We start from the raw sequence: 24,238 nt of genomic DNA, 5'->3' as shown, positions 1-24,238 counted from the left end.
GGAAGATGGATATGCATACAAGAATGTTGTCAGACCTCCAGAATCTTGTAGAACAGATTACTGGAGCCATTGGCTGTACCTGGGAGGGTTTGGGGTAACGAGTCATACACTTCCAGGTTCTCCTGAACTGGGCCCTAAATCAGGTGTCAGTATTATTGTTGGGCTTATGATATAGAGACAACTTTAATATCTATTATCTTCTCTTTTTTATTGTAAATAGTGCATTTGTTTTAATTCATTAAGATATAATAGACACATAACATTGTAAAAATATGAAACATTTCACGAATGCCCCTGTCATCCTTGCTTGGGGGCCATTTAATCATCTCTATTTTGCTCCAATTTTCATACATGTGCTGCCAGAACAGGCACTAAATACATATATTTATTTATTTATTTATTTATTTATTTATTTACTAGAGGCCCGATGCACAAAATTCGTGTAATAGTAGGTCTTCCTTCCCCCCTGCTGCCTGCACTGGCTTCCTTTCGGCACCCAGGATCTGGGTGCCAGAAGCCTCAGCTTCATCTGGAAGGTCATCTGGAAGGATGTCTGGAAGGAAATTCAGGCTAATTAGCATATTATGCTTTTATTATTATAGATTTGTTTATTTATATGTGCATATATTTTTGTTGGTCATTGATGGCATTTTTTTTCCCCTTATTGATTAAGGTATTACATATGTGTCCTTATCATCTCTTCTTAATTAAAATTCATCAAAAGTATCAGCAAGAGAGCAGTTGAAGATAATTGTCTTTTGGGATTTGCTTCAGCTATAAAGCTTCAGTAAGAACCCTTCAGAGAAACTGCCTCTGCCAGGGTTCTTGTCCCAGCATTAAGAAGAGTTCAGCAATCTGGAGAAGGCTGTGCGTAGATTAATAAACAGGAGTCCAGAGATGAAACATAATTTTGAAAGGCATTTGGGGGTCAGAGGAGCTTTGCTAAAGGAGCTAAGTTCTAAGGTCTTAAGTCTAAGGCTCCTTGTCCCAGGACCCCATGCTTTTTATTAACACAATTTGTCCTGAGGCGAGGCAGAGATATACACTTCAAAGGGTCAGGGTTTGTTCAGAGTCCATTGTCAGAATGGGGAATTAGCCTACGACTGTTCAGGTGTTTGGCCAGTAGGAGGCAATAACATGTAGATTAAGATGCCCTTTAGCTGTCTGGCAGCCAAGGAATCAATTTAATGTATCCTATTCAGCCGAAACCGGTTTGGCTCAGTGGATAGAGCATCAGCCTGCGGACTGAAAGGTCCCAGGTTCGATTCCGGTCAAGGGCATGTACCTGGGTTGCGGACACATCCCCAGTAGGAGATGTGCAAGAGGCAGCTGATCGATGTTTCTCTCTCATCGATGTTTCTAACTCTCTATCTCTCTCCCTTCCTCTCTGTAAAAAGTCAATAAAATATATTTTTAAAAAAAAAAGTTTAAACATAATGTATCCTATTCAGGTTTGGGGAAATGCCTTCAGCCATTCCCAGATGCAGCCCTGCTGTCATGCTGGAATTGGTCTTCGGCATGCCTCATCTACATACAGCTGCCTTCATCACTGAGCAAGGCTTTGAAGCACAGATCTCTCTCCTTACCCCAATTCTATGCATTTTTCATGCCTGTTTTCATGTTGTTGCCGAGTAAAAGTAAGTAGAGACTTCATTAGGTTAGCTCAGGAACTTTCAACATTTTTATTGACCACAACCATAAGAAATTAATTAAAAATTTTACAATCCCACATATATCCTAGCTAATAAATGAGGAATATGCTAATTGACCCTCACACCATTGCAAAGATGGTGGTGCCCACAGCCAATAAGGAGGGGATATACTAATTGACTGCCACATCCTCAAATATGAAGGCACCCACAGCCAATAAGGAGGTAATATGCTAATTGACTGCCCCGCCCTCAAAGATGGCAGTGCCCACAGCCAACAAGAAGGGAATATGTTATTGACTGCCCTGCCCTCAAAGATGGTGATGCCCACAGCCACAAGATGGTGGTGCCCAGTCCCTTCAGTCCTGCCAGGTCGGCAGGCACATGGCAAGGCTGGGCCCACCTGGGGGCTGGCCAGCCTTGCCACGCACCTGCCTCCAGAGTCCCCCAGTCCCCTCAGCCCCCCAGCTGCCAAGGGCCGGCCTGAGGTGCAGGAAAGCCTTAGATGGTAGCTGCCCAGATGCCCAGGGCCAGCCCAAGGTGCAGGCAAGCCTTGGATGGCAGCTGCTCAGGCTCCCAGGGCCACCCGAGGCTCAGGTAATGAGGGCTGGCCAAGGCTTGCACTCCCGGCAGTGGCAGCAGCAGAGGTGTGATGGGGGCGCCACCTTCCCCTGATTGCTGGGTTGCCTCCTGCCCCTGAGGGCTCCTGTACTATGAGAGGGGGCAGGCCAAGCTGAGTGATCCCCCCTCCAGTGCATGAATTTTCATGCACCAGGCCTTTAGTATATATATATATATATATTACAATTTTATAATCCAGTATATATATATATATATAAGAGGCCCAGTGCATGAAATTCATGCATGGGTAGGGTCTCTAGGCCTGGCCAGTGATCAGGGCCGATCAGGGCCTTCCAGCTGCCTGCCAGGGCCTCCCTTTGTTCCATGCCGCCCCCTGGTGGTCAGTGCACATCATAGCGAGTGATAGGACTCCCAGTCTCCTGGTCAAATTCCTGAGGGGACACTTTGCATATTAGCCTTTTATATATAGAGATAATTAACCTTTGTGTAATGCATATTAATAAAGTTTTTAAAAGGTTTTGGTCATGACCAAAAATTTATTTATAACTTACTATTGGGTAATTCAAAATTTGAATGACCCCAATCTAGATTATTTAGGAAAGTAAATCTAGTGAAGAATATAAATCATAAGGTGTCTTTCTAAACCAAATAGCATTAATTTGGGACACATCATTCTGCTTACCATGAATTGTTTTGTTTCTTCTGAATAATGGCATCACAAATTTGGTCCTGTTCCTCTCTGTGCTACTATCAAACTCAACGCCAAATTTAGACTTCATGGCATGCATTTTGTGCGTTAATTGACCTCTGACTTTATTTTAAAATATTTTAATTGATTTTTTTAGAGAGAGAGGAAGGGAGGAGAGAGAGAGACACATAAATGTGAGAGAGAAACAGATTGGTTGCCTCCTAAAGGCACCCTGACTGGGGATGGAACAAACCTTCAACCTGGGTATGTGCCCTGACCAAGAGTCAAACTGGCAACCGTTCAGTGATGCTCAACCAACTGAGCCACATTGGCCAGGGCTCCTCAGATTTTATTTTATTTCTCGTGTGTGTGTGTGTGTGTGTGTGTGTTTCCCCTCGAGTTCTGAAGTTGCTTTTAAAAGTTCCCATTGTATTATTTGTATTTTGTAAGATGCATTTACAGCTTTTGGATCAAGATGCAAATAAACAAAATCAATATAGCTATTGTTGCTTTTAGTGCAGACAAGTGAGCACTGAAAGTCTTTGAATTCTGCATTGTGCTTTGAATTATGGGAAATTCTCATTACTTTTAATGTGTTTGTACCACCATTTCATTGTGACTAGTTCAGGCTCATGTACTTGAACTTCCTGAGTTACAGTGTAAACAGAAACTCAGGAAAATAGCATAGAGAGCTTGGAAATCTGCACTTGTCTCCTCACCCAGTGCTACAGAGAGGTAGCTTTATATTTCAACAGGTTCCTATGGAACATTGTGTTGCAATTACCTTCTGTTTTAATTCACAAGTTGTAATGTTAGAGATGTGAGAGATTTTTCCACTAGAGACTTTTGACAAGAACAAAAGTCTCTAGTGGAAATCTGATGCATTTATACATTGAAAAAATACCAAGCATGCTAATTACTTCAATGATAACATGTCAAGTGTATTCCTGAAAAGGGAGTTCGGTGCTCTGGAACATGGGTGATGCTGTGACTACCCAATGGAAGGGCAGATATTTGCTTACACTCAATTACCTATGCTAATTTTGTCCCATGTGAAAACAGCCTTTACACAGCTTGGTGGAATAATTACTAAAGCCAGAGAAAGCATGTTAACATTGAGACACTGGCTCAGAATAATTCATAGGCAAGAATTCCAGCCTGCCTGGAATTCTTTTTGAAGCATCTGTGCTTCATCCATGGTAGTTGTCAAACAGGCCACAGATGTTTTCCAAATGAACAAGTGCTAAAACCAAGACATCAGATAGGCCATGTTGGGTTTTACATTGCATAATTCTCATCATATGTGCAGACATTTGTACCAGTTTTGAATTTTTAAAGCAGGTTGTTAAGCATGAGTACTGACAAACAGTGCAACAATAAACACTGCATACTGATGTCCATCATTCTGTTGATTGATTGTTTGAAAATTATTTTTACAAAAGAACACATATAAGTGATTCACAGATTTCCAATTGGTTATTGACACCTGGGCCAAATCACACAATTGTGATGAGTCATTAAGGGTCAGAGGAAACCTGGAAAATTTATCTGTATGCTCTCTTATCTATGCTTTGTTTCTGCCATTATTATTGTGAACTTTTCTTGCAAAAAGGGAGAAAAATCTGAGCAGCACTAACAAGAGATGAGGATTCGCTTCTCTGAATTCTCTTTCTGCTCTTCTGTCAAAAGCCTCCTAGTTCTCTGCTGAGATTTGCTGATCTTGTTCATTTCCTCCACTTCTTCCAATGTATATAAAGAAGCTACTAGAAAAGAACTTAACGGATATTTATTGACCATCTCCTTTGTGCTGGCCTCTGTGCTAACCCTTGGGAGAGAGCAGAGACCAAGCCAACCATTATGTTCTTCCTGGAGCTTCTAGTTCGTGAGGTGATGGTCATTAAAAAGGGACTTACAAGAGGGATTTGAGCTTTAAAGATTTATCATTTAGACTTTGTTCTCATCAACCCCCAGACACTGAAATGCTACCGTGTTCTGTTTGTAAGCTGATATTTTCCAGGGGTTCAATATCTGATGAATGGCATTACAATTTCATGACTTAAAGAAATGTTTGAAACATGCCTGAATAGTCTCCAGAAGAATCTGCAGGGAGCCCCTTGTAATGTATGCCACATATAAATTCACATTTCCCTTCTAAAGTCCTTAGGAACTTTAGTCAGATTGTTTTTTCCAATATCTGAAAAGAAATTGAGAGTTGGTTAATTAGAATTCCACATAAAACTCCCACAGAGACCACGATGACAGTGTTGCCTGCTTTGTGTTTCAGCCCAGTGGCTGATGGTCAAACAAAGTTTCTCATATGTCCTGAATGGCTGGATGCCTTGGCACTTTCACTTTTGTCTGTAGAAAAATACACTGTAGGAATAGGAATAGGCATTAATATACCTGAGAAATGCCTTGCTTGGACTATTGTGTATAAAGGGGAAAAAAGCGCATACATGTTTTTACAAAAGAATCATTTTCTTTTTAGCCAAGGATACACAATGAGCTGATTTAATTTTAATGAGTTTTAATCTGTCATTGTCTTTTGTTACACTTATATTTTCTAAATCAGCATTCCATTGTCTGTGTTTAAGACTGGAATGCTTTTCATATATTTTCAGAGAGTTATTTTTCAGAGGGTTCTTTTGTTTTGCAAACACCCCTTTGTCCTCTATCTATGTAGGTACTTTTCAGGAATCTCAAAGCAGCTATGGCTTCAAGTACCTACAGTTTTTAATCAGAAAACCAAGGGTCTCAAAGTAATATTTCCTTGATAGGCTGAATTTATGCTGCACTTTTATGAATCATACTATATCTGATATTTAAAAAACAATTTCTGATATATACAGATACTTTAAAAATATGTGGTGGTACTAATGAGTAATTATCAGAATTTAAAATTCTTAATATTTTAATCCAATGTTTATTTTTTCATTTTGTTTCCTGGGTGATGAAAATTCTAAGAAAATTTCTTTTATTATGCTTACTTTTATTCACAGATCTTATAAATTGTGTGTTTTCATATATGTGCATATATATGTATATATGTGTCCATAGTATCTATACACATCTCTCACACATACACAGATATTTACATAAAGTTTCCTATCTTTTATTATGCTTATTAAGAGGAACTAGTAATAATATTATAAAAGCAAAACAGTTCAATCATGTATTCTCAGATACTCCTAAAATTGAAGAGCTAAGGAAAAAAAATATTTTTGCCTGTCTCCTTTGTTTATTAAAACAATTATTAATAGTGTTGATGGTATTAAATAAGGGAAAAAACATCAATATTTGGTCTGAAGAAGTTTGATTTAGAGGCAGATGATAACAGAGGATTATAGAAATTAGAACAGTCTAAATCAAGTCTTTTATTTATAGATGTTTAAGACAGTGTTCATGATTTAAAGAAACAATTGTAAGTGAATAAAAAAGAACAGGTGAGAGTAAAAGGTCAAACTCTTACATATTGATTGATGCTAGATTTCTTTTTGATTTTACCATAGTTATATAGTTGACTTGAACCACTCAGATCAGTGGTGCGCATTCTTGCATACTCAAAAATCTGTGTATAGCTTTTGACCCTCCCATTTAATTTTTCTTCAGTATCTGTGGGGGATTGGTTCCAGGACCTCTGCCTCCCATAGATACCAAAATCTTCTGGAGCTCACATCCTGTACATAAAATTGCATAGATCAATGCATATAGTCAGCCTTTAACATCGGTGGATTCCTGAATACAGATAGAAAAATTCAGGTATTTATTTTTTAAAATTTGCATATAAGTGGACCCTCTCTATTCAAACCCATGTTGATGAGAGTCAATTGTATTTAAATGGAGGATAAAATATGAAAAAGTAGAAGGAGGAGGAAGTATGGAACAAGGGACTGAAAATATGAGTTGTCAATTCTAATCTTAATTTTGCTCTCTAATAATTTTGTGAACCTACACCTCATGGCCTTTCTCCTCTGTAATTTAATAATATTGAGCCCAAAGACAGTTTTCTTCAGGCTATTTTAAATGCAATATCCTAATCCAGGTCCTTCTGGCTATAGTTTTCTTCTTGATGGGGATGGGAGGGTAGCATGGTGGAGTCAAAGCCATTTGTATTTCCATGTCCCTCTGGGTCCACCAAGATTTGGTATATCTTTCCTGGTCTTGAGAAGACTTATTTTGTTCTTAAAGCAAACAGACACAAAACAGTGTTCTAAAGTGTAGAGTGACCTTTGAGTCTTCAGTAGGGAATTTTAGATTTCTCAGCTCAAGTTAAATACTGCCAGGTTAAATGTTTACTATACCAAGTGAGATTGCCTAGTCCTGTTTCCTTGAACCACGGTAGTGGTAAAGGCTCTAAATCTCTTCAGGTTGGGGCCAGTGTTGGCACTGGGCTGGAGTAACATGATGTTTGCCCCGAGGTCATGTATAAAAGGACTTGGCTGGCCTGTTCCTCAAGGGAGACCTTAGAAGGTGTGTGTGGGTAAAGGGGGGGTAGATTTTGTTGGTTCTGACTCCATTTGAGAGAGAAAGCTGATTTTTTTGAAAGCTATGGTTTTTAGAATCATCATTAGAGAGCACCTGAAACTAATAAAAATGTTTAGGACAGAAAAGGGACTAAAAGAATAAAAGAATTTAAAAAACAAACAAACAAAAAAACAGTCCAACTTCACTTTATAAATAAAGCCATCTCTGATCACATGGCTATTTCTCATAAGGTGGCTGTATAAATCAAGTGCCTTTAAAACCAAACATTATATTAAGAAAGTGCTAAAGGAATGACTTTAAAGTGATTTTACTATCAGAGCTTAAATAAATAAATCAAAACGTAGTGATTCTATGGAAAAGGTTGTACTGTAGGAGCTCCAACCCAGGGAGTGCCACGCTGTTCTTTGCTACTCTGAAAAAACGTTCTAGGGAGCAGAGGGGAGAGACATAGCCTTTATTACTTATATCTGGAGAAGTCCTGATGACAGCTGGTCAGGTGAGTTTCTGAACTCAGCTAGGGTAGACTAGGGGATATCTAGCAGAGGGGAGAGGGAGGGAGAGAGAGATGTGCTGGGAAAGGCCTGCACGCAGACCAAGGACAAATAGAGAGCCTGGTGAAGCTTGTTAGCTGGTCAAAGACGTGGGAAACACTTGGATCTGTGCTGCTCTGCATCTCATGGCCACTGGCCAGGCGGACACCTTTCCGCTGACTGCGAAGGGGAATTGGGCTATATCCTAGCTTGGCTTGACCCTACAAAGGTCATGGATGGTGCTCAAGGGGCCAGACAACTTCTGAGGGTTACCATATACTACAGGATTGATTCTAGAGCCATTTCCTTTTGTTAATTTCTGGGGGACTAGTATATAGAGAGCTCAACATGAGGCCTCCAATAATTTCCAACAGCCCTCATCTGGAGGCAGTCTTGGCCTGTATCCTACATCTGTGGCATGGGAGGAACACACCCCAAATAGGACTTTATCCCCAAGGCCTGTACTAGAGCAGGTGGTCTAGGAATAGGTGTGGCTCGTCCATGATTATGGATATTTGAACACATAGGCATCTCTATATTGGGAAATGAAAAATCACTTGAAACAGAACCATCCCAATTACACCATGAATATGGGATATATCACTAGAACTGGGTAGTCATTCTGTCACATTAATGGTCATGCTATTTAGGTATTTATTGGTAGCCCAGAATGATACCCAATGATGTGTGGCTTCCACCTGGGTGGTTGAGCTGTTCCACGCTGGGGTTTTCCCGGGCATAGGGGAGAATCTGCCCCATGATAATAAAAGTTGCCAACTTCCCACTCCTCAAGATTGATGGGCATGTTCTGTTTTTCACTGGTATGATCATTTGGTTGCCATCTTTGTCCTCTCCATTGGCTTGGGGATGTTATAGCACACATAGAAACTCTTACTATATTCACCCAACAAGCTTTAAATGATAGCCAGCAAAGCTGTCCTCCAAAGTAGAATGGCCTTGGACATTGCTACTGCCTCAAAAGAGGCTCCTGTGCCATTTTCCAGGATTATCTGTTCATGCCTGATGAGTCTGCCAATGGATCATCTTCATTAAATTGCATAAAGACACAAGAGTATGCTCTTAGTCAGTGGTTCTCAACTTTGGCTGCACATTAGAATCACCTGGGAATCTTCTTAAAATCCTGATTTCTGGGCCTCATCCTCCAGAAATTCTGTTTCTTTGTTATGGGGTGGGGCCTCAACATTAGTAACAAAGAAACATAATTTCCGGAGGATGAGGCCCAGAAATCAGGATTTCAAAAAGATTCCCAGGTGATTCTAATGTGCAGCCAAGGTTGAGAACCACTGGTCTTAGTGATCTAACCCTCAATCTAGGGGACTTAATAAATCAGTGTCCAGATCACAAGGCTCTTGGTGGAAAAACTGTTACTTATTTTGGAAATAATTCTTTTAACATGTGTTTTCTCTTTCATATGCCCATATTGTTACTGCGATAGCTGACTCCAATGTAGCCAGATAGTCACCAGATAAGCCTCCTCCATGCTAATGAAAACCCTTGCTGACTGCTCTGGGATCATTGCAGAAGAGTGGGGCATATGAGATTGTAAGAGCCACATGAGGTGTGGAGTGTGGGAAGAAGTCATCTAGAGGATGTGACTGCAGATTGACCTGCAAGCTGGAGGGAGCCCTGAGAAGTTCCTCCCTATACCCCTGGGCTCTGTAAGTGTCACCACTGTAAATTTCTCCCACCATTCCTGCAGCTAGAGACATTGGGAAAGACACAGGTTTGAGAGAGCAATGTGTGGTTGAGACTGTCTGAACTGAATATGTGACTGACCCCTGGTAAGGCCTGTATATAAATTTTAAAGATTTCAAAGGGCGGGTTGCGAGATCTACTAGTCTTGCAGCCACCCCAGACAAACCTCATATATAAGTACCCTTGCCTATTAAACCTACCAATCTGGAGTGGTTCCTCTTTCTTAGGTCTCTCCTTGCCCTCCATGTACAGGGTCAGTTTCCAGATTTCAGATTTCACCTGGGAAGCTCCTGAGGTTTGAACCAACGGACTTCTTGAGGTAAATTTATTCTCTATGTGATACTGTCCCTATTTAGAATAGCAGTGTTCTCTTTTTTTGTAGCAAAATGAGAATTAAACAATACAAAATCCTTAAATCTCCTTCCAATTAATGAGCAGACTCCTCATCAGGACAGACTGCAGTTCCCAAAAGAGACTGCAGAACAGAAGAGGCTTGCTGAGTTTATTGTAGGTAGATGAGAAAGTAGTCACTTGGGATATGCCTACTAGCAGCCAAATTTGCATTTGCTCTTGTTCTCTCTTGTTTTGTAGCTGATGCTCCCTCAACAGGGACTCAAGGCCATAAGATGAATTCTTTTGGGGTCAGGAGCAAAGTGAGAATTTGATGCTTGAACAAAACCAAATTCTTAATGAACCTTATCAAACTTATTTATAAGAAACACTAAAGGCCCAGCGCATGAAATCCATGCACGGGTAGGGTCCCTAGCAGCTGCCAGCTGCTAGCTGGGGCCTCCCTTCCCTGGCTGCTGGCCAGGGCCTTCCTTCATTCTGCACGGCCCCCCTGGTGGTCAACGCATGTCATAGTGAGCAATCGAACTCTTGGTCAGTCGAACTTCCAAGGGGACACTTTGCATATTAGGCTTTTATATATATATACTGTGGTTATTGGGGACTTGGTGAAGAACTCTAAGTTGGCTCAAGAATGCACTTGCTTAGAGAAGTAACTCATACAAACCAGAGGACATTTTATTTCTAGAGAGTGTAACTTGGCATGGAAGTATGACCATGTAAATGAATTCCTCAGAGGATACCAGGTATCAGAATTACCAGGAGATGTAGAGATACTGTGGTTTCCTCAGTTCCATCTTCTATGGCCTGAACATTAGTTTTATTCCTTGTTGGAATTCTTACTACAAATATTTCTCTATTATATAGTTTTCTCTATCATTAGTGATTATTCCTCCAAATCAAATTAATACCATCACTAAATAAATGGTCTAACTTGCCAAGCTCTGTGGCAAGCCTCACTGCTTTTAGGTTTATTGAGCAACTCACAAGTGTGAAGCAAACTGATAGCAAACTATCCAGATATATAGATATATAGATATATAGATGTAATCCTTATAGCCCCAATCTGTTAAATTCAGTGTAATAAGCCTGGTTTTTCCTCAATGTGTCTTTAATTTTTTCTGAGTTGCTGAGGTAATTAATTCAATCCTATCCTATCTAATAAAGAGGGAATATGCTAATTGACCCTCATGCTATAGCAAAGATGGCAGCTCCTACAGCCAATAAGGAGGGAATATGCTAATTGACTGCTCTGCCCTAAAAGATGGTGGTGCCCACAGCCACAAGATGGCGGTGCCCAATCCCTTCAGCCCTGCCAGGGCTGCAGGCATGTGGCAAGGTGGACCCGGCTTTGCTGCACGCCTGCCTCTGGAGTCCCCCAGTCTCCTCAGCCCCTCAGCTGCCCAGGGCCGGCCCGAGGCGCAGACAAGCCTTGAATGGCGGCTGCCCAGCTGCCCAGGGCCACCCCAGGCTCAGGTAACCAGGGCCGGCCAAGGCTTGCGCTGACAGCAGTGGCAGCAGCAGAGGTGTGATGGGGGCGTCGCCTTCCCCTGATCACCAGTTTGCTTCCTGCCCCTGAGGGCTCCTGGACTGTGAGAGGGGGCAGGCTGGGCTGAGGGACCCCTCTCTAGTGTATGAATTTTTATACACTGGGCCTCTAGTATATTAGAAAACTACAACAAAGGAGAAAGAATAGTACAATGATTTTCCACATATTTTTTCTGGATTAATCAATTATTAATATTAATTGTTAACATAATGTTGTTTACCTTTATCTATATAAATACATATAATTTTTATAACTACTTGAAAAGAAATTGTAGATATTATGACATTTCACTCACAAATATTTAGTTTAGCATAAGAATAAAGATGTTTTGCTATTAACCATTGTGTTGTTATCACATTCAAATAATTTAATAAGAATCACATGCTATTAATTAATATATATTTTCAAATTTCCTTAGCTGGCCTAAAAATGCCATTCGTAGTTTGTTGTTGTTGTTTTGTTTTGTTTTGTTTTTGTTCTAGGATCCAATCAAGCTTCAGGCTTTGCATTTTGTCTTTTTTACTTTAGAAAAATTTCCCTCATATTTTAACTTTGTTTGATTTTTTTTCTGCTTCAATTACTTTTTTTTTTGAGATCCAGGCTAGATATTTTTTAGAATGTTGTTTATTCTGGATTTTTTTGACTACTTATAATTAAGTTAGACCTTTGTTTCGTAGGAATATTGCAGTTACTGTGGTAAATTAACTTATTGCCCCCCCCCCAAAAAAAAATTCATTACTCTTCTCCCTGCCTTTCCCACATTTCTTAGCTAAAGGAGCACATTTTCTACCCAAGCTATAGAGTTTCGCCAGGTAATTTGCTGAGGTCAATGGGATGTTAGCAGACATGTTATGAATAATTGGGCTTGTCCTCTTGTGCTTCTGCATTGACATGTGAAGAACATTTTCTAGAGCTCAGAGAATCTGGTGATATATAGATCTCACCTGATTTGAAATATCCTGGCTAAGCCTTGCCTAAATCAGCAGAACCTGAGCCATTTTGCAGATTTGTAAGCAAGAACTTATGGTTAAGTGTTACACAAAATTGCTAAATGTTACAGCAATCATATCTACCTTTTTTATTGTAGTAAAAAACACATAACATCCACCTCCTTATATTTTTAAGTATATATAGTGCTGTTAACTATTTTCACAATGTCATAGAGCAGATAGCTTTAGAACAGTGGTTCTCAACCTTCCTAATGCCTGCGACCCTTTAATACAGTTCCACATATTGTGGTGACCCCCAACCATAAAATTATTTTCATTGCTACTTCATAATTGTAATTTTGCTACCGTTATGAATCGTAATGTAAATATCTGATATGCAGGATGTATTTTCATTGTTATAATTTGAACATAATTAAAGCATAGTGATTAATCACAAAAACAATATGTAATTATATATATGTTTTTCGGTAGTCTTAGGCGACCCCTGTAAAAGGTCATCCAACCCCCAAAGGGGTCGCGACCCACAGGTTGAGAACCACTGCTTTAGAACTTTTCATCTTGTGTAACTAAAACTTATACCCATTGAAAAACAACTTTTTATGTTGTCTATCTCCTCAGGCCCTGACAAGCACCATTCTACTTTCTGTTTCTATGAGTTTGACCACCTTTATAAATGGAATAATGTAGTATTTATCCTTTGGTAACTCCCTTATTTCACTTAGAATAATTTCTCCAAGGTCAACCTATGTTTTAACATATCACAGGATGTATCACAAAGGAAATTGGTCCATTTCATTGTTGTTGAATTTATGCTTCTATAGGGGAAATAGCCTTCCTATTCTGCCACTTGTTGAGGTCACTTCTTTCTGGTTACTTTTTGTATGACACTAGAGGCCCAGTGCATGAAGTTTGTGCACGAGGTGGGGGGCGGGGCTCAGCCCAGCCTACACCCTCTTGCAATCCAGGACCCCTTGGCTCCTATCTGCTCACCTGCCTGCCTGCCTGATCACCCCCAACCACTCTGCCTGCCTGCCTGATCACCCCTAATCACCTCTGCCTTGGCCTCCTCTTGCCAAGGTGGCCCCCACTGTGGTGGCCCCCTCTGCCTCGGCCCCCGCCACTGCAGCTGCATCCAGAAAGTCATCTGGAAGAATGTCCGGAAGGTCATTCGACTGCCTGGTCTAATTAGCATATTACACTTTTATTATTGTAGATGATATTGAATTTCTCACTAATGGTGGTGCCAAGTTTAACTGTTTGATGCAGGTAATAATCAACAGACTTCCCCATCATGAAGAGATATTTTCTATTTTATAAATGTTAAGTCATTTGTAGGATGGTATTCTGAGATTGTATGAATATCCTTTCTCAGCCACCTTTCATTCAATGGTGTTAGCATTTGTTGATGGTCCTTACCTGAACCAATTATTACATTAGGTCTATGGACTGAATGTTTGTGTACCTTCTAAATTGATATGTTGAATTAATAATCCTCCTTGGGAGATAATTAGGTCATACAGATAGGCCCCATGATGGGATTAAAGCCCTTATAAAGAGGGGAAGGAGAAGACCTCTCTCTCTCTGAGCACATGCACCAAGGAGGGCCATGTGAGGCCAGGGAGGTAGGTCCTCACTTGGACCTAAATACGCTGGCATCCCGATTTTGGACTTCCAGACCATGAGAAATAAATGTTTGTTGTTCACTGCTCAACCTATGGTATTTGTTATAGCATCCCAGACTAAGACAGGCCTTGAGCCTTCATCTTATAACACTTGCATTTCTTAAAAATGGTAATAAGGCTAATGTCATTTGTTCCTCTGATTCCCCCAATAAGGAGAGATTAGCATGGAAAGATGTCTATTTCACAGTAAATTACTTTCTATTTTGCATATACATTACATAAAATAAATATATGTATTTTATACAGTCTGTCACATTACACAAAATTTAGTCATTCGTTAATTAGGAGATTGCTTATAGTATAATTCTGCTTAGAAGTACTTAATTCACCTATAAAGAATAATACAATTGATTTTATGTATACATACCACCCAGTGATTCTTATACATTTTGAAAGTTGAGAACCATTGGGTTACACTAAGTCAAAACTAAAGGAAAAGTCTACGAGTAGGTGTTTTGAAATGTGAACCATTTTGTCTTTAAAATAACTATCAGGTTCCTAGAATCAATGGGAGATGAGTGGGTTGCGAATAATAGTGATTCTGCTTATCTTTAAGCACTGTTCCCCTCTTTTTATTAAGCCTCTAAACATCATTTTCATCAAATAGAATGGTTTGCTGTAGTGAGAATTGAATTAAGATAGTTAGGTTCTAAATCTGCACACAAGTTAAATGTGTGAATGATTCAATTTACAGTTTGCTGGTGTGTGTGTGAAACCATCAGAAGAAATGTACCAAAAATATTAACAATGATTAATTATCTTTAGGAAGTAATATAATTTGAATAATTTTTAAATGATTTGCATATTTTATAATATTTTCTAATTTTTTTACATTGCACATTTATTACTATGATGCCTTTATTTTTTTAAAGAGCAATTTTAGGTTTACAGCAAAACTGATGGAAGGTACAGAGATTTACCATTTACTTTTGACCCCACTCATGCAGAGACTTCTGCTGAGCATCCTCCACCCGGTGGCACATTTGTTATAATTAACGAACTGATATTGACATATTCTTAGCATGCAAAACCCATGCTTTACATTACAATTCAGGGTTCACTCTTAGTGGATGTAGTAAGTTATATATATTTTAAAAGACAAAGGACTGTGATTTTTCTTTCTTTCTTTTCTTCCTTTCTTTTTTTCCCCCCAAATCAACACTTAGTGCTAAGTGTATCTAGGTAGTCAATAAGCCTTGGAACAAAAATAAATTTTCTCCTGTTGGACCCCAAGAAGAGGATTCCTGGATCAAGTCTTCATAGGCTGTGGGCAAAGTACCTTGAGTGAAGGGCAGGAAAACCTTGGCTATTATTTCCATGATGGTTCTCCTTATTTGGGAGGTACGTGAGGGAATATTATAGGGAAAGGACAAAAGGAATAAACTAGTTCAGGTTAAATACTATTTATCCTCAAATGTTGTTTTTCCCTCTCCAAATAGGTAAAAATGAATACCCTTGCTGTTGCTGAATTAGAAGCTCTTAAGCTCAGATTGAGGGTCCCCAAGGAATGTCAAAATGCAATATAATTTACCAGGATTTCCAAAATGAGATTTCAACTGGTGGTTGTTAAAATAAAGACCTCACTGTGTGGTCCCACTTGTGAGTTGTTTCTTCAGATTAACGATCCCATTTCCTTTTCTTCCCCTGGCCTTATAATTACAATGAGTCTCAACACATATTCAAAACATACATGTGGATATAAAATAATATGATAGAATAATAAAATAATTCTTTGGGAAAATAACAGTATTGAGAATCCTTTCTGTAGATGGTAAATTAGCCATAATTTAAACTCAATTAAATAATGGATTAGATTATAAACAATTGTTGGAAACAGTCAGTAACATTGATGGGCACCAGTTATGCACTTGACATTATGTTAGATGTTTTATCTCTCATTTAATCCTTTCATTAATCTGGTGAAGTGGATAACTTTTCTTTTTTTCTCTCCATTCCTTTATTTTAAAAAAATTTATTCTTATTGTTGAAAGTATTATAGATGTCCCAATTTTTACCACCTTGACCCTTTCCACCCTGTTCCTGCCCCCTTCCTAGGCCTTCACCACACTATTGTCTGTGTCCATGGGTTATGCATTATGTATATAACTTTTTTGGGTATTTTTACCCACCCCTACCCCTTCCCTCAGAGATTTTTCAGTCTTTTGCATGCTTCCATGTCTCTGGATCTATTTTGTTCATTAGATTCCACATATAAGTGAGAACATGTGATACTTGTCTTTCTCTGACTGGCTTATTTCACTTAGCATAATACTCTCTGGGTCCCTCCATGCTATCTCAAAGGGTAAGATATCCTTTTTACTGCTGCATAGTATTACATGGTGTAAATGTACCACAGCTTTTTTATCCACTCATCTACTGATGGGCACTTGGGCTGTTTGTCCAGATCTTAGCTATTGTAAATAGTGCTGCTATGAACATAGGGGTGCATATATTCTTTCTGATTGGTGTTTTGGCATTCTTAGGGTATATTCCTAGAAAAGGGATCACTGGAACCAAATTGCAGTTTCATTTTTAATTTTTTGAGGAAACTCCATACTGTTTTCCATAGTGGCTGCACCACTCTACATTCCCACCAGCAGCATAATTTATCCACATCCTCAACAGTTCTTGTCATTTGTTGATTTGTTGATAGTAGCCATTCTGGCAGATGTGAAGTGATACCTCATTGTTGTTTTGACTTGAGCATTTTTTCATGTGTCTCTTGGCCATCTGTATGTCCTCTTTGGAGAAGTGTCTATTTAGTCCTTTGCCCATTTTTTAATTCAGAGCTGGGGAACATCCAGCCCTGGAAGCTGTATAAGGCCCACAAAATCATTTGGTCTGGCTCTGTCAAGGCATTAAGAGTGAATTAATTAAATGTTTGACCAAATATAGCAGGCTAATTTTTAAGTTTATAATTTTGTATGACCCAAGAATGATGTTATACATATTTGAATGGCCCTTGGCAGAAAAAGGGTTCCCCACTCCTGTTTTAATTGGATTGTTTGTCTTCTTTTTGTTAAGTTTCATGAGTTATTTATATATTTTGGAAATTAACCTCTTATCAGATGTATGTATCATTGGCAAATAGTTCTCCCATGTAGTGGGATCTCTTATTATTTTATTTTGATATGATCCCATTTGTTTACTTCTTCATTTGTTTCCCTTGCCGTAGGCCATGTGAGATGTCTGATATTTTGCTGCCTATGTTTTTTTCTAGGATTTGTATGGTTTCACGACTTATGTTTAACTCTTTTATCCATTTTGAGTTTATTCTTGTATATGGTGTAAATAGGTGGTCTAGTTTCATTTTTTTTGCATATACCTGTCTAATTTTCCCAACACCATTTATTGAAGAGACTGTCTTTACCCCATTGGGTGCTCTTGCCCCCTTTGTCAAATATTAATTGAGTGTAATGGGTTGGGTCCATTTCTTGAGTCTCTGTTCTGTTCCATTGATCTATATGCCTGTTCTTGTGCCAGTACCAGGCCATTTTGATTACAATGGCTTTGTAGTATAATTTAATATCTGGTATTGCGATCCCTTTTACTTTATTCTTCTTTCACAAGATAGCTGTGACTATTTGCAGTCTTTATGGTTCTGTATAAATTTTTGGAGCATTTGTTCTAGATCTGTGAGATAGAAGTGGATAACTTTTCTTATCCCCATTTTATAGATGAAGAAACTAAGGCTTAGAGTTTAGGTTAGTTGGTCAGGATTCTAAAGTTCAAATTCTATTAGTTCTTGAGATAAAATCTTCCAGTTTTAGAGAATAAGGAAGACTTGAGGAGGCCCTGGACGTTGACATTTGGGGAGTTATTTTTAAAGAAGAGGTCAGGTCACTCTTTGAAATATGAAATAAAGAAAATGCCAAGATGGTAGCATTAAGGAAATGTATCAGAAAATGAACTGTAAATAAGAACAGGATAAACAGAGATCAGCAGCATGTTCACAGGGATAGGACAGGACAGAGTGTGAAGGAGAGTTCAAGAAATGCTTCTGAAATGGTAGTGAGGGACAGCCAGAATGTTATTTAAGGAAACCAGTGATGGAGAGCAGGGAGAAGCTACATAAAGCCTAAATTGGTAGTTACAAGGGAATTTATTGATGAAAGTAAAATCTTAAATTGCATGCTTAATGTCAATCTAGCTTACAGTTTTAGGTAATGTAAACTAAGGGTGACAAATTCAGAACAGATGGCAAGAAGCAAGTTTTACAGAGAGCAAATCACAAATTCCTGTGGAAGAGACATCCTAAGGCACTCAAAGGCACTTCCAAGGGACTGTACCACTCTCCTCAGTGATTTACATATGACAGGCATGTGCAGAAAGTACCCACTAACAAACAAAGTTCCCTCCATATTCCAGCAGGGAGAGGCTATTAACTCGTTTTGCATGATTTCCTGATTGCATTTTAGGGGAAGCCCACAATCCTTCTAATAGTGACATTGTGGCAATGACTTTTGAAAACCAAATGTACTCTGATAATCTCATGGCAAATTTCTTTCCTCAGTTTTCTCTCCAAATGTTTAAGTCTGCTTTAGAGAACCAGTGAGATGTGTCTGGGTAAGCACTGAGTCTCGCATGCAGTGTTGGGTACCCACTGTTTGACTGAAAGAGGAACTAGAAAGAAATCAGATTTGGAAGTTTTTTTCTTCTCACCACTGTTCACATCAAAATTTTAAGGTAACTGTCTGCTTTAATGACTTAAAGATTCTTTTGATGTGGGAAACGGCACAATGCCATTCAGATGGATGAAAGTCAGGACTCTGTTACTTACAGTTCCAAAGGAGAAAAGCCCGCCACACAGGAGTGCACGTGGCGACAGGCTAAGCAGCAAGTTGGGAATGTAGGCATAGCTGGGTTTCCCAGGCTTCCTGGGGATTTGCTAATTTGATTATTCCTCAAAGTCTGGGCACAGATGCTGTTTGTTTTTTTCCTTCTTTTTAAAAAAGTCTTTAAATTAAATTTATTGGGATGACATCTATAATAATAAAAGCATAATATGCTAATTAGACAAGACATACTTCTGGACAATCTTCCAGAGGAAGCCGGGCTATGAGCGAAGCCTGGATCCCAGGTGCCTGCTGGTGGCTGGAGGGAAGCCTGGGTCCCGGGTGCCGGAGGGAAGCAGGGGAAAGGATGGCCTACCCTTGCACAAATTTTGTGCATCAGGCCTCTAGTTGGTTGATAATCTTACCTAATAATAGACAAATATGTAAATTGACCATCCCTTCGCTACACTCACCAGCCAATCAGGAGAGTATGCAAATTAACCCAACAAAGAAGGCAGTTAATTTGCATACATAGGCGCCCAGCGGCCTGGGTCCCAGGAACATCATTGGCACCCAGGTCACTCCGAGGTAGGCCCTAGCAGCATGGGCCCTGAGCAGCGTAAGAAAGGCCTGAGCCAGGGCGCTCCTGGTCAGGGATGGAGCCAGCCATCAGAGCTGCGAGGGGCCCCTGCCCAAGCCTAAAGCCTCGGCCAGAGGTGTTAGGCCTGGGCAGGGGTTGGAGCCAGCGATCGGGGGGAAATGGGGGTCCCCTGCCTAGGCCTGATGCCTCTGGCCGAGGCGTCAGGCCTGAGCGAGGGGCTGATCCAGGGATCAGAGGGTGATGGGGGTTGACGTCTCTGGCTGAGGCATCAGGCCTGGGCGGGGGGCGGAGCCAGCGATTGGAGTGGTCAGGGGGTCCCCTGCCCAGGCCTGATGTCTCTGGCGGAGGCATCAGGCCTGGACAAGCGGCCAACCCAGCAATCGGAGGGTGATGAGGGTCGACGCCTCTGGCTGAGGCGTCAGGTTTAGGTGGGGGGCCGAGCTGGGGATCGGTGTGAACTACAGAGGAAATACCTTTTCTTATCGCTCATTGGCTAAGCTCCCTGTATGCCACTGGTAATAGTCTTAGTAACTTGGGTAATAAGAATCCAAAAAGGTCATCTAGTGATCTAGGGTTTTTCACCACACTCCTGGTGAAAAAAACGAAGGTCCGCTCCTGGAGGGCTAATAAATGTCATATTCTGCCCTAGCCGGTTTGGCTCAGTGAATAGAGCCTTGGCCTGCCAACCACAGGGTCTGGGTTTAATTCTGACCAAGGGCATGTACCTAGGTTGCAGGCTCCTCCCTGGCCGGGGCCCAGGTCAGGGCTCATGCAGGAGGCAACCAATTAAAGTGTCCCTCTCACTTTGATGTTTCTCTCTGTCTTTCCCTTTCTCTTACACATTCTCTAAAAAGCAATGGAAACATATCCGCAGGTGAGGATTAAAAAAAAAAAAAGAAAGAAAGAAATGTCATATCCTATGAAAAACACATCTTGAAAATGCCTGAAGAAAGTTGTCATTTTTTCATGGTGAAGGGACTGGAGTCCATGTTGATGAAAAAACCTTGCTGGCTGCGGTGACTGGCAGTGGCTGCAGCAGCGGGGTGATGGGGCTGGTGCCTTCCCCTGATCAGCCAGGTCGCCTCCCACAAAGGGAGGCCAGACTGTGGCTTAGGCCCGCTCCCCAAGGGGAGCAGGGAGCGGGCTTAAGCCATCAGTAGGACATCCCCTGAGGGCTCCCAATATGTGAGAGGGGGCAGGCTGGGCTGAGGGACCCCCCACCCCCGCACGAATTTCATGCACCGGCCCCTAGTCTATATGTATAAAAGGCTAATATGCAAAGTGTCCCTATGGGAGTTTGACTGGGAGACTGGGAGTTCTATTGCTCACTATGACATACGCTGACCACCGGGGTGTGGCACGGAATGAAGGAAGGCCCTGGCCAGCAGCTGGCAGCCAAGGAAGGGAGGCCTCAGCTGGCAGCCAGAAGGACCTAATTGGCCCTGATTGCTGGCCAGGCCCAGGGACCCTACTTGTGCATGAATTTCATGCACCGGGCCTCTAGTATTATATAAGTTTCAAATGTTCTATTCTGTGATACATCATCTCTACATTGCATTGTATACCCACCACTCAAAGTCAAATAATCTTCTGTCACCTTATATTTGGTTCCCTTTATGCTTTACTCACCCTCCATCTCCTTTCCCACTGGTAACCACCATACTGTAGTCTGTGTCTATGAGTTTGGTAAAATTAGCCCTGCAGTGATTGGAATACTTGCCTAAGGGTCCTGGAGAGTGGTAGTCTGGTAAGGCAATGGTTGGGTGGGGCTTAGCAAATTGCTAAAACAAAAAAATAAGAAATTGGAAAGTTTTCAGCCAATACTTTAACCCTGAATCAAGATAGCATTTGTCATTTTATTATTATTATTTTAATTATATTACAGCTCTGTGATTTTTGAAGTGTTAGAGCTTGAACCTGCAGTCATTTTCCTATGCTCTGCTTTGAATTCTATGTATATGGGGGTATCAAGACCCTTTGTGAAAAAGGGGGTACTTATATTCTCTTGTCTTTTGGGATTCATAACTTTTTCCAACTGCTCCATTTTTACCAGTAATACCTCATCTCAGTGTACTAGGGTGTATAACATTTTTGAATTGTTCATTTCTCCTGCTTTCTGTAATTGCTTGCCTTCTATTCCTAATGTACTTAAGGCCTTTCCATTCCTCTGGCTGCCATCTTAGCTCAGGCCTGAATTGTCTCAGAATTATTTTAACAGTGCTTTAAGCCACTTAATCTTTCTGTAGCCCAGGGGTCAGCAAAGCAGGCCAAATCCAGGCCACTGTCTCCTTTTGAAAATAAAGTCTTGTTGGAACATGGCCATACCCATTTTTTTAGTGTATTGTCTAATGCTGATTTTATGTTATGAGGGCAGAGTAGAGTAGTTGCAACAGACTCTATGCCCTACAAAACCTAAAATATTTACTATCTGCCCTTTATAGAAGTTTGACAACTTCTATGTCCAGCAGAAGATGCTAAGTACCAATTCAATATTCTGATCATGCTCATCTAGGAGGTAAGAAGAGGAGAGAAAGGAACTGACAGTTATTGAGCACTCCATGCAAACAAACTGAAGAGCTGGGCACTTAGCATAAGTAAAACGCCCATCTCTAAACTCAGGGGAGTAGGAAATGCAACTTCCCTTATTTTTCTGAAATTTAAATGTAATTTTAAGTACTAATTCCCATTCTTTGGATGTCAAAAACTTAATCTCAGACCATTAGTCTCCCTCTCTTTTCCTGCCCTGCGATTTTAACTGTGCTCTGAATGAGGGGAAGTGTGCAATACTGAGATGTTATACAGGCTATGCTGCAACTGTTCACTGTCATCAACCTCACTTCTGCCAGGTACTTCCCTCACTCACGAAGGTCCTGCTAAAATTGTTTCTTGTCCCATTCTTTGGATATGCCTTTCTTTGCATCTTCCCTGACACTCTGGGTTTACAGAAAATGTGATCCATGTCTGTCTGGTGCTAGGGTGAAAGGACCTCTGTGAGGATGTTGGAGACCTCATCTCTTTCCATGTCACTGCAGGTAGATGCAATGCTTCTACTGCTCCTAGGCCACAATGAGTGACAGGAACTTAGTGGGGCTGCGTAAGGCCTTTTCTGCTCCAGATAAACTTCTCAACCATTTCTCCACAGGGTATTGTGGTTGCCTGGGGAATGAGACACAGGCCTCAAATCCCAGAAACCTATCCATTCTCTCCATTCTCCTGGGAACTTAGCCTTAGTTGGGTCCCCATTGAGGGCTCTACTTTCCCAGAATTGCAACATGTAGTCAATTTGTGTTTCTGTCTAGCTTTCCGTCATTGTCCAACCTGGATATTTTTATCTAATCGCTAGGGGCCCAGTGCCCTAATTCATGCACCTTGAAAGGAACTGTGGGCCATGAGGCTGTGATGGGCACAAGGGTGGGTCTTGGCCCACCTTCACCCCTGCTCATCCCCTCCCACCATGGCCCCCAGTTCCCTGTCTGCCAGCAGCCCTGCTCCTGCTGCCACTCCCATGCACTGATGGTGCTGGCCCTGCTCGTACCTGCTGATGGTTCAGAGCGGTTGGGGCCAGCACTGGCAGTGGGTGCGAGCAGTGGCTGCTGCTCCAATCACCCCTCAGGAGCATGGGGAGATGGAGAAACCCTCAGGGGCAATTGGGGCCAGCAGCTGCTGCTTGCACCTGCTCACGGCACTGAATGATCAGGACTGGCAACTGGGCACTGGCAGCAGGTGTGAGTGGCAGCTCTGGCACCAGTTGTGGGTGTGAGTGGGGCAGGCACTTGTAGCAGGTGCGAGAGGTGGCTGCAGGCCCCGGTCGCCCCTCAGGAGCAGGGGGAGGTGGAGAAGCCCTGAGGGGTGATTGGGGCTGGCAGCTACTGCTCACACCCACTGATGGTGTCGAGTAATTGGGGCTGGCGCCAGCAGCGGGTGCTAATGCTGGGGGAGGGGGGATCACAACACACGGGAGCAAAGAATTTTCAGTAACCACCAGAGGCTCCCACTGATGACAGCAACTGGTGCCCCGCCTTCGTCTGGCACCTCCGCTCACCTGCTCCACCATCCTTCCACGGCCGACACCCACCATGTTCCGCGCTCTGCCTCCTGTTGTCGACGCCCGCCATGTTCTGTGTGCACCCCTGATGGTCAGTGCACATCATAGCAGCCTGGTTGTTCGGTTGTTCCACTATTTGGTCTCTTTGCATATTAGGGTTTTATATATATAGATAAGTTTAGGCCTTGGGGACAGGGAAAGGAAAGTTTGCTCCAACCTAATACAGTTTTCCAAATTGATGATATATATATATATACATGACTTCTTTCCCTTCCTTGCTGAACTTTAGACTTTAAACTCAATACCCCAGAGTTGACTCCTCTTTACTCGTTTTGCTGTCGCATGAACTTCCTTGAGGCAATAAACACACATTGATGAGAGTTTACAGTGATTCAGGGAAAAGCTGTGGATTCATATTTTATAATATTCTCCCCATTTATTCCCCCCCTGCCCACATATTATCTTATTTGAGATTTTTATGATAGCACAGACAGGTAGAGATTGCTGCTTCCGTTATAGAGATGAAGAAATAGATCCAAATGAATTAAGCTGTTGAATAAGAATATGATTTTAGGTCTGACGGCCCCCAAATCAGGTTGTTGGGGTTTTTTTTTTTTGTATTTATATTGCATGGCAGC

At 41.2% G+C, this 24,238-nt stretch overlaps 1 non-coding gene across 1 annotated transcript; it reads right to left on the bottom strand.

Moving 5' to 3' along the window:
- Nucleotides 1-266: 266 nt before the first annotated feature.
- LOC139007821 (U6 spliceosomal RNA) lies at nt 267-372 on the bottom strand. The gene has a single exon (XR_011470975.1). It is a non-coding gene; the product is annotated as a U6 spliceosomal RNA (small nuclear RNA).
- Between the last annotated feature and the right edge of the window lie 23,866 nt (nt 373-24,238).

The sequence above is a fragment of the Myotis yumanensis genome, unplaced genomic scaffold (assembly GCF_028538775.1).
Source record: "Myotis yumanensis isolate MYYU_CA2020_CCGP unplaced genomic scaffold, mMyoYum1.0.hap1 SCAF_3, whole genome shotgun sequence".
In the NCBI taxonomy this organism is placed as follows: domain Eukaryota; kingdom Metazoa; phylum Chordata; class Mammalia; order Chiroptera; family Vespertilionidae; genus Myotis; species Myotis yumanensis.
Note: the sequence above shows the minus strand (reverse complement) of the source record. Positions and strands in the feature narration are given on the sequence as shown.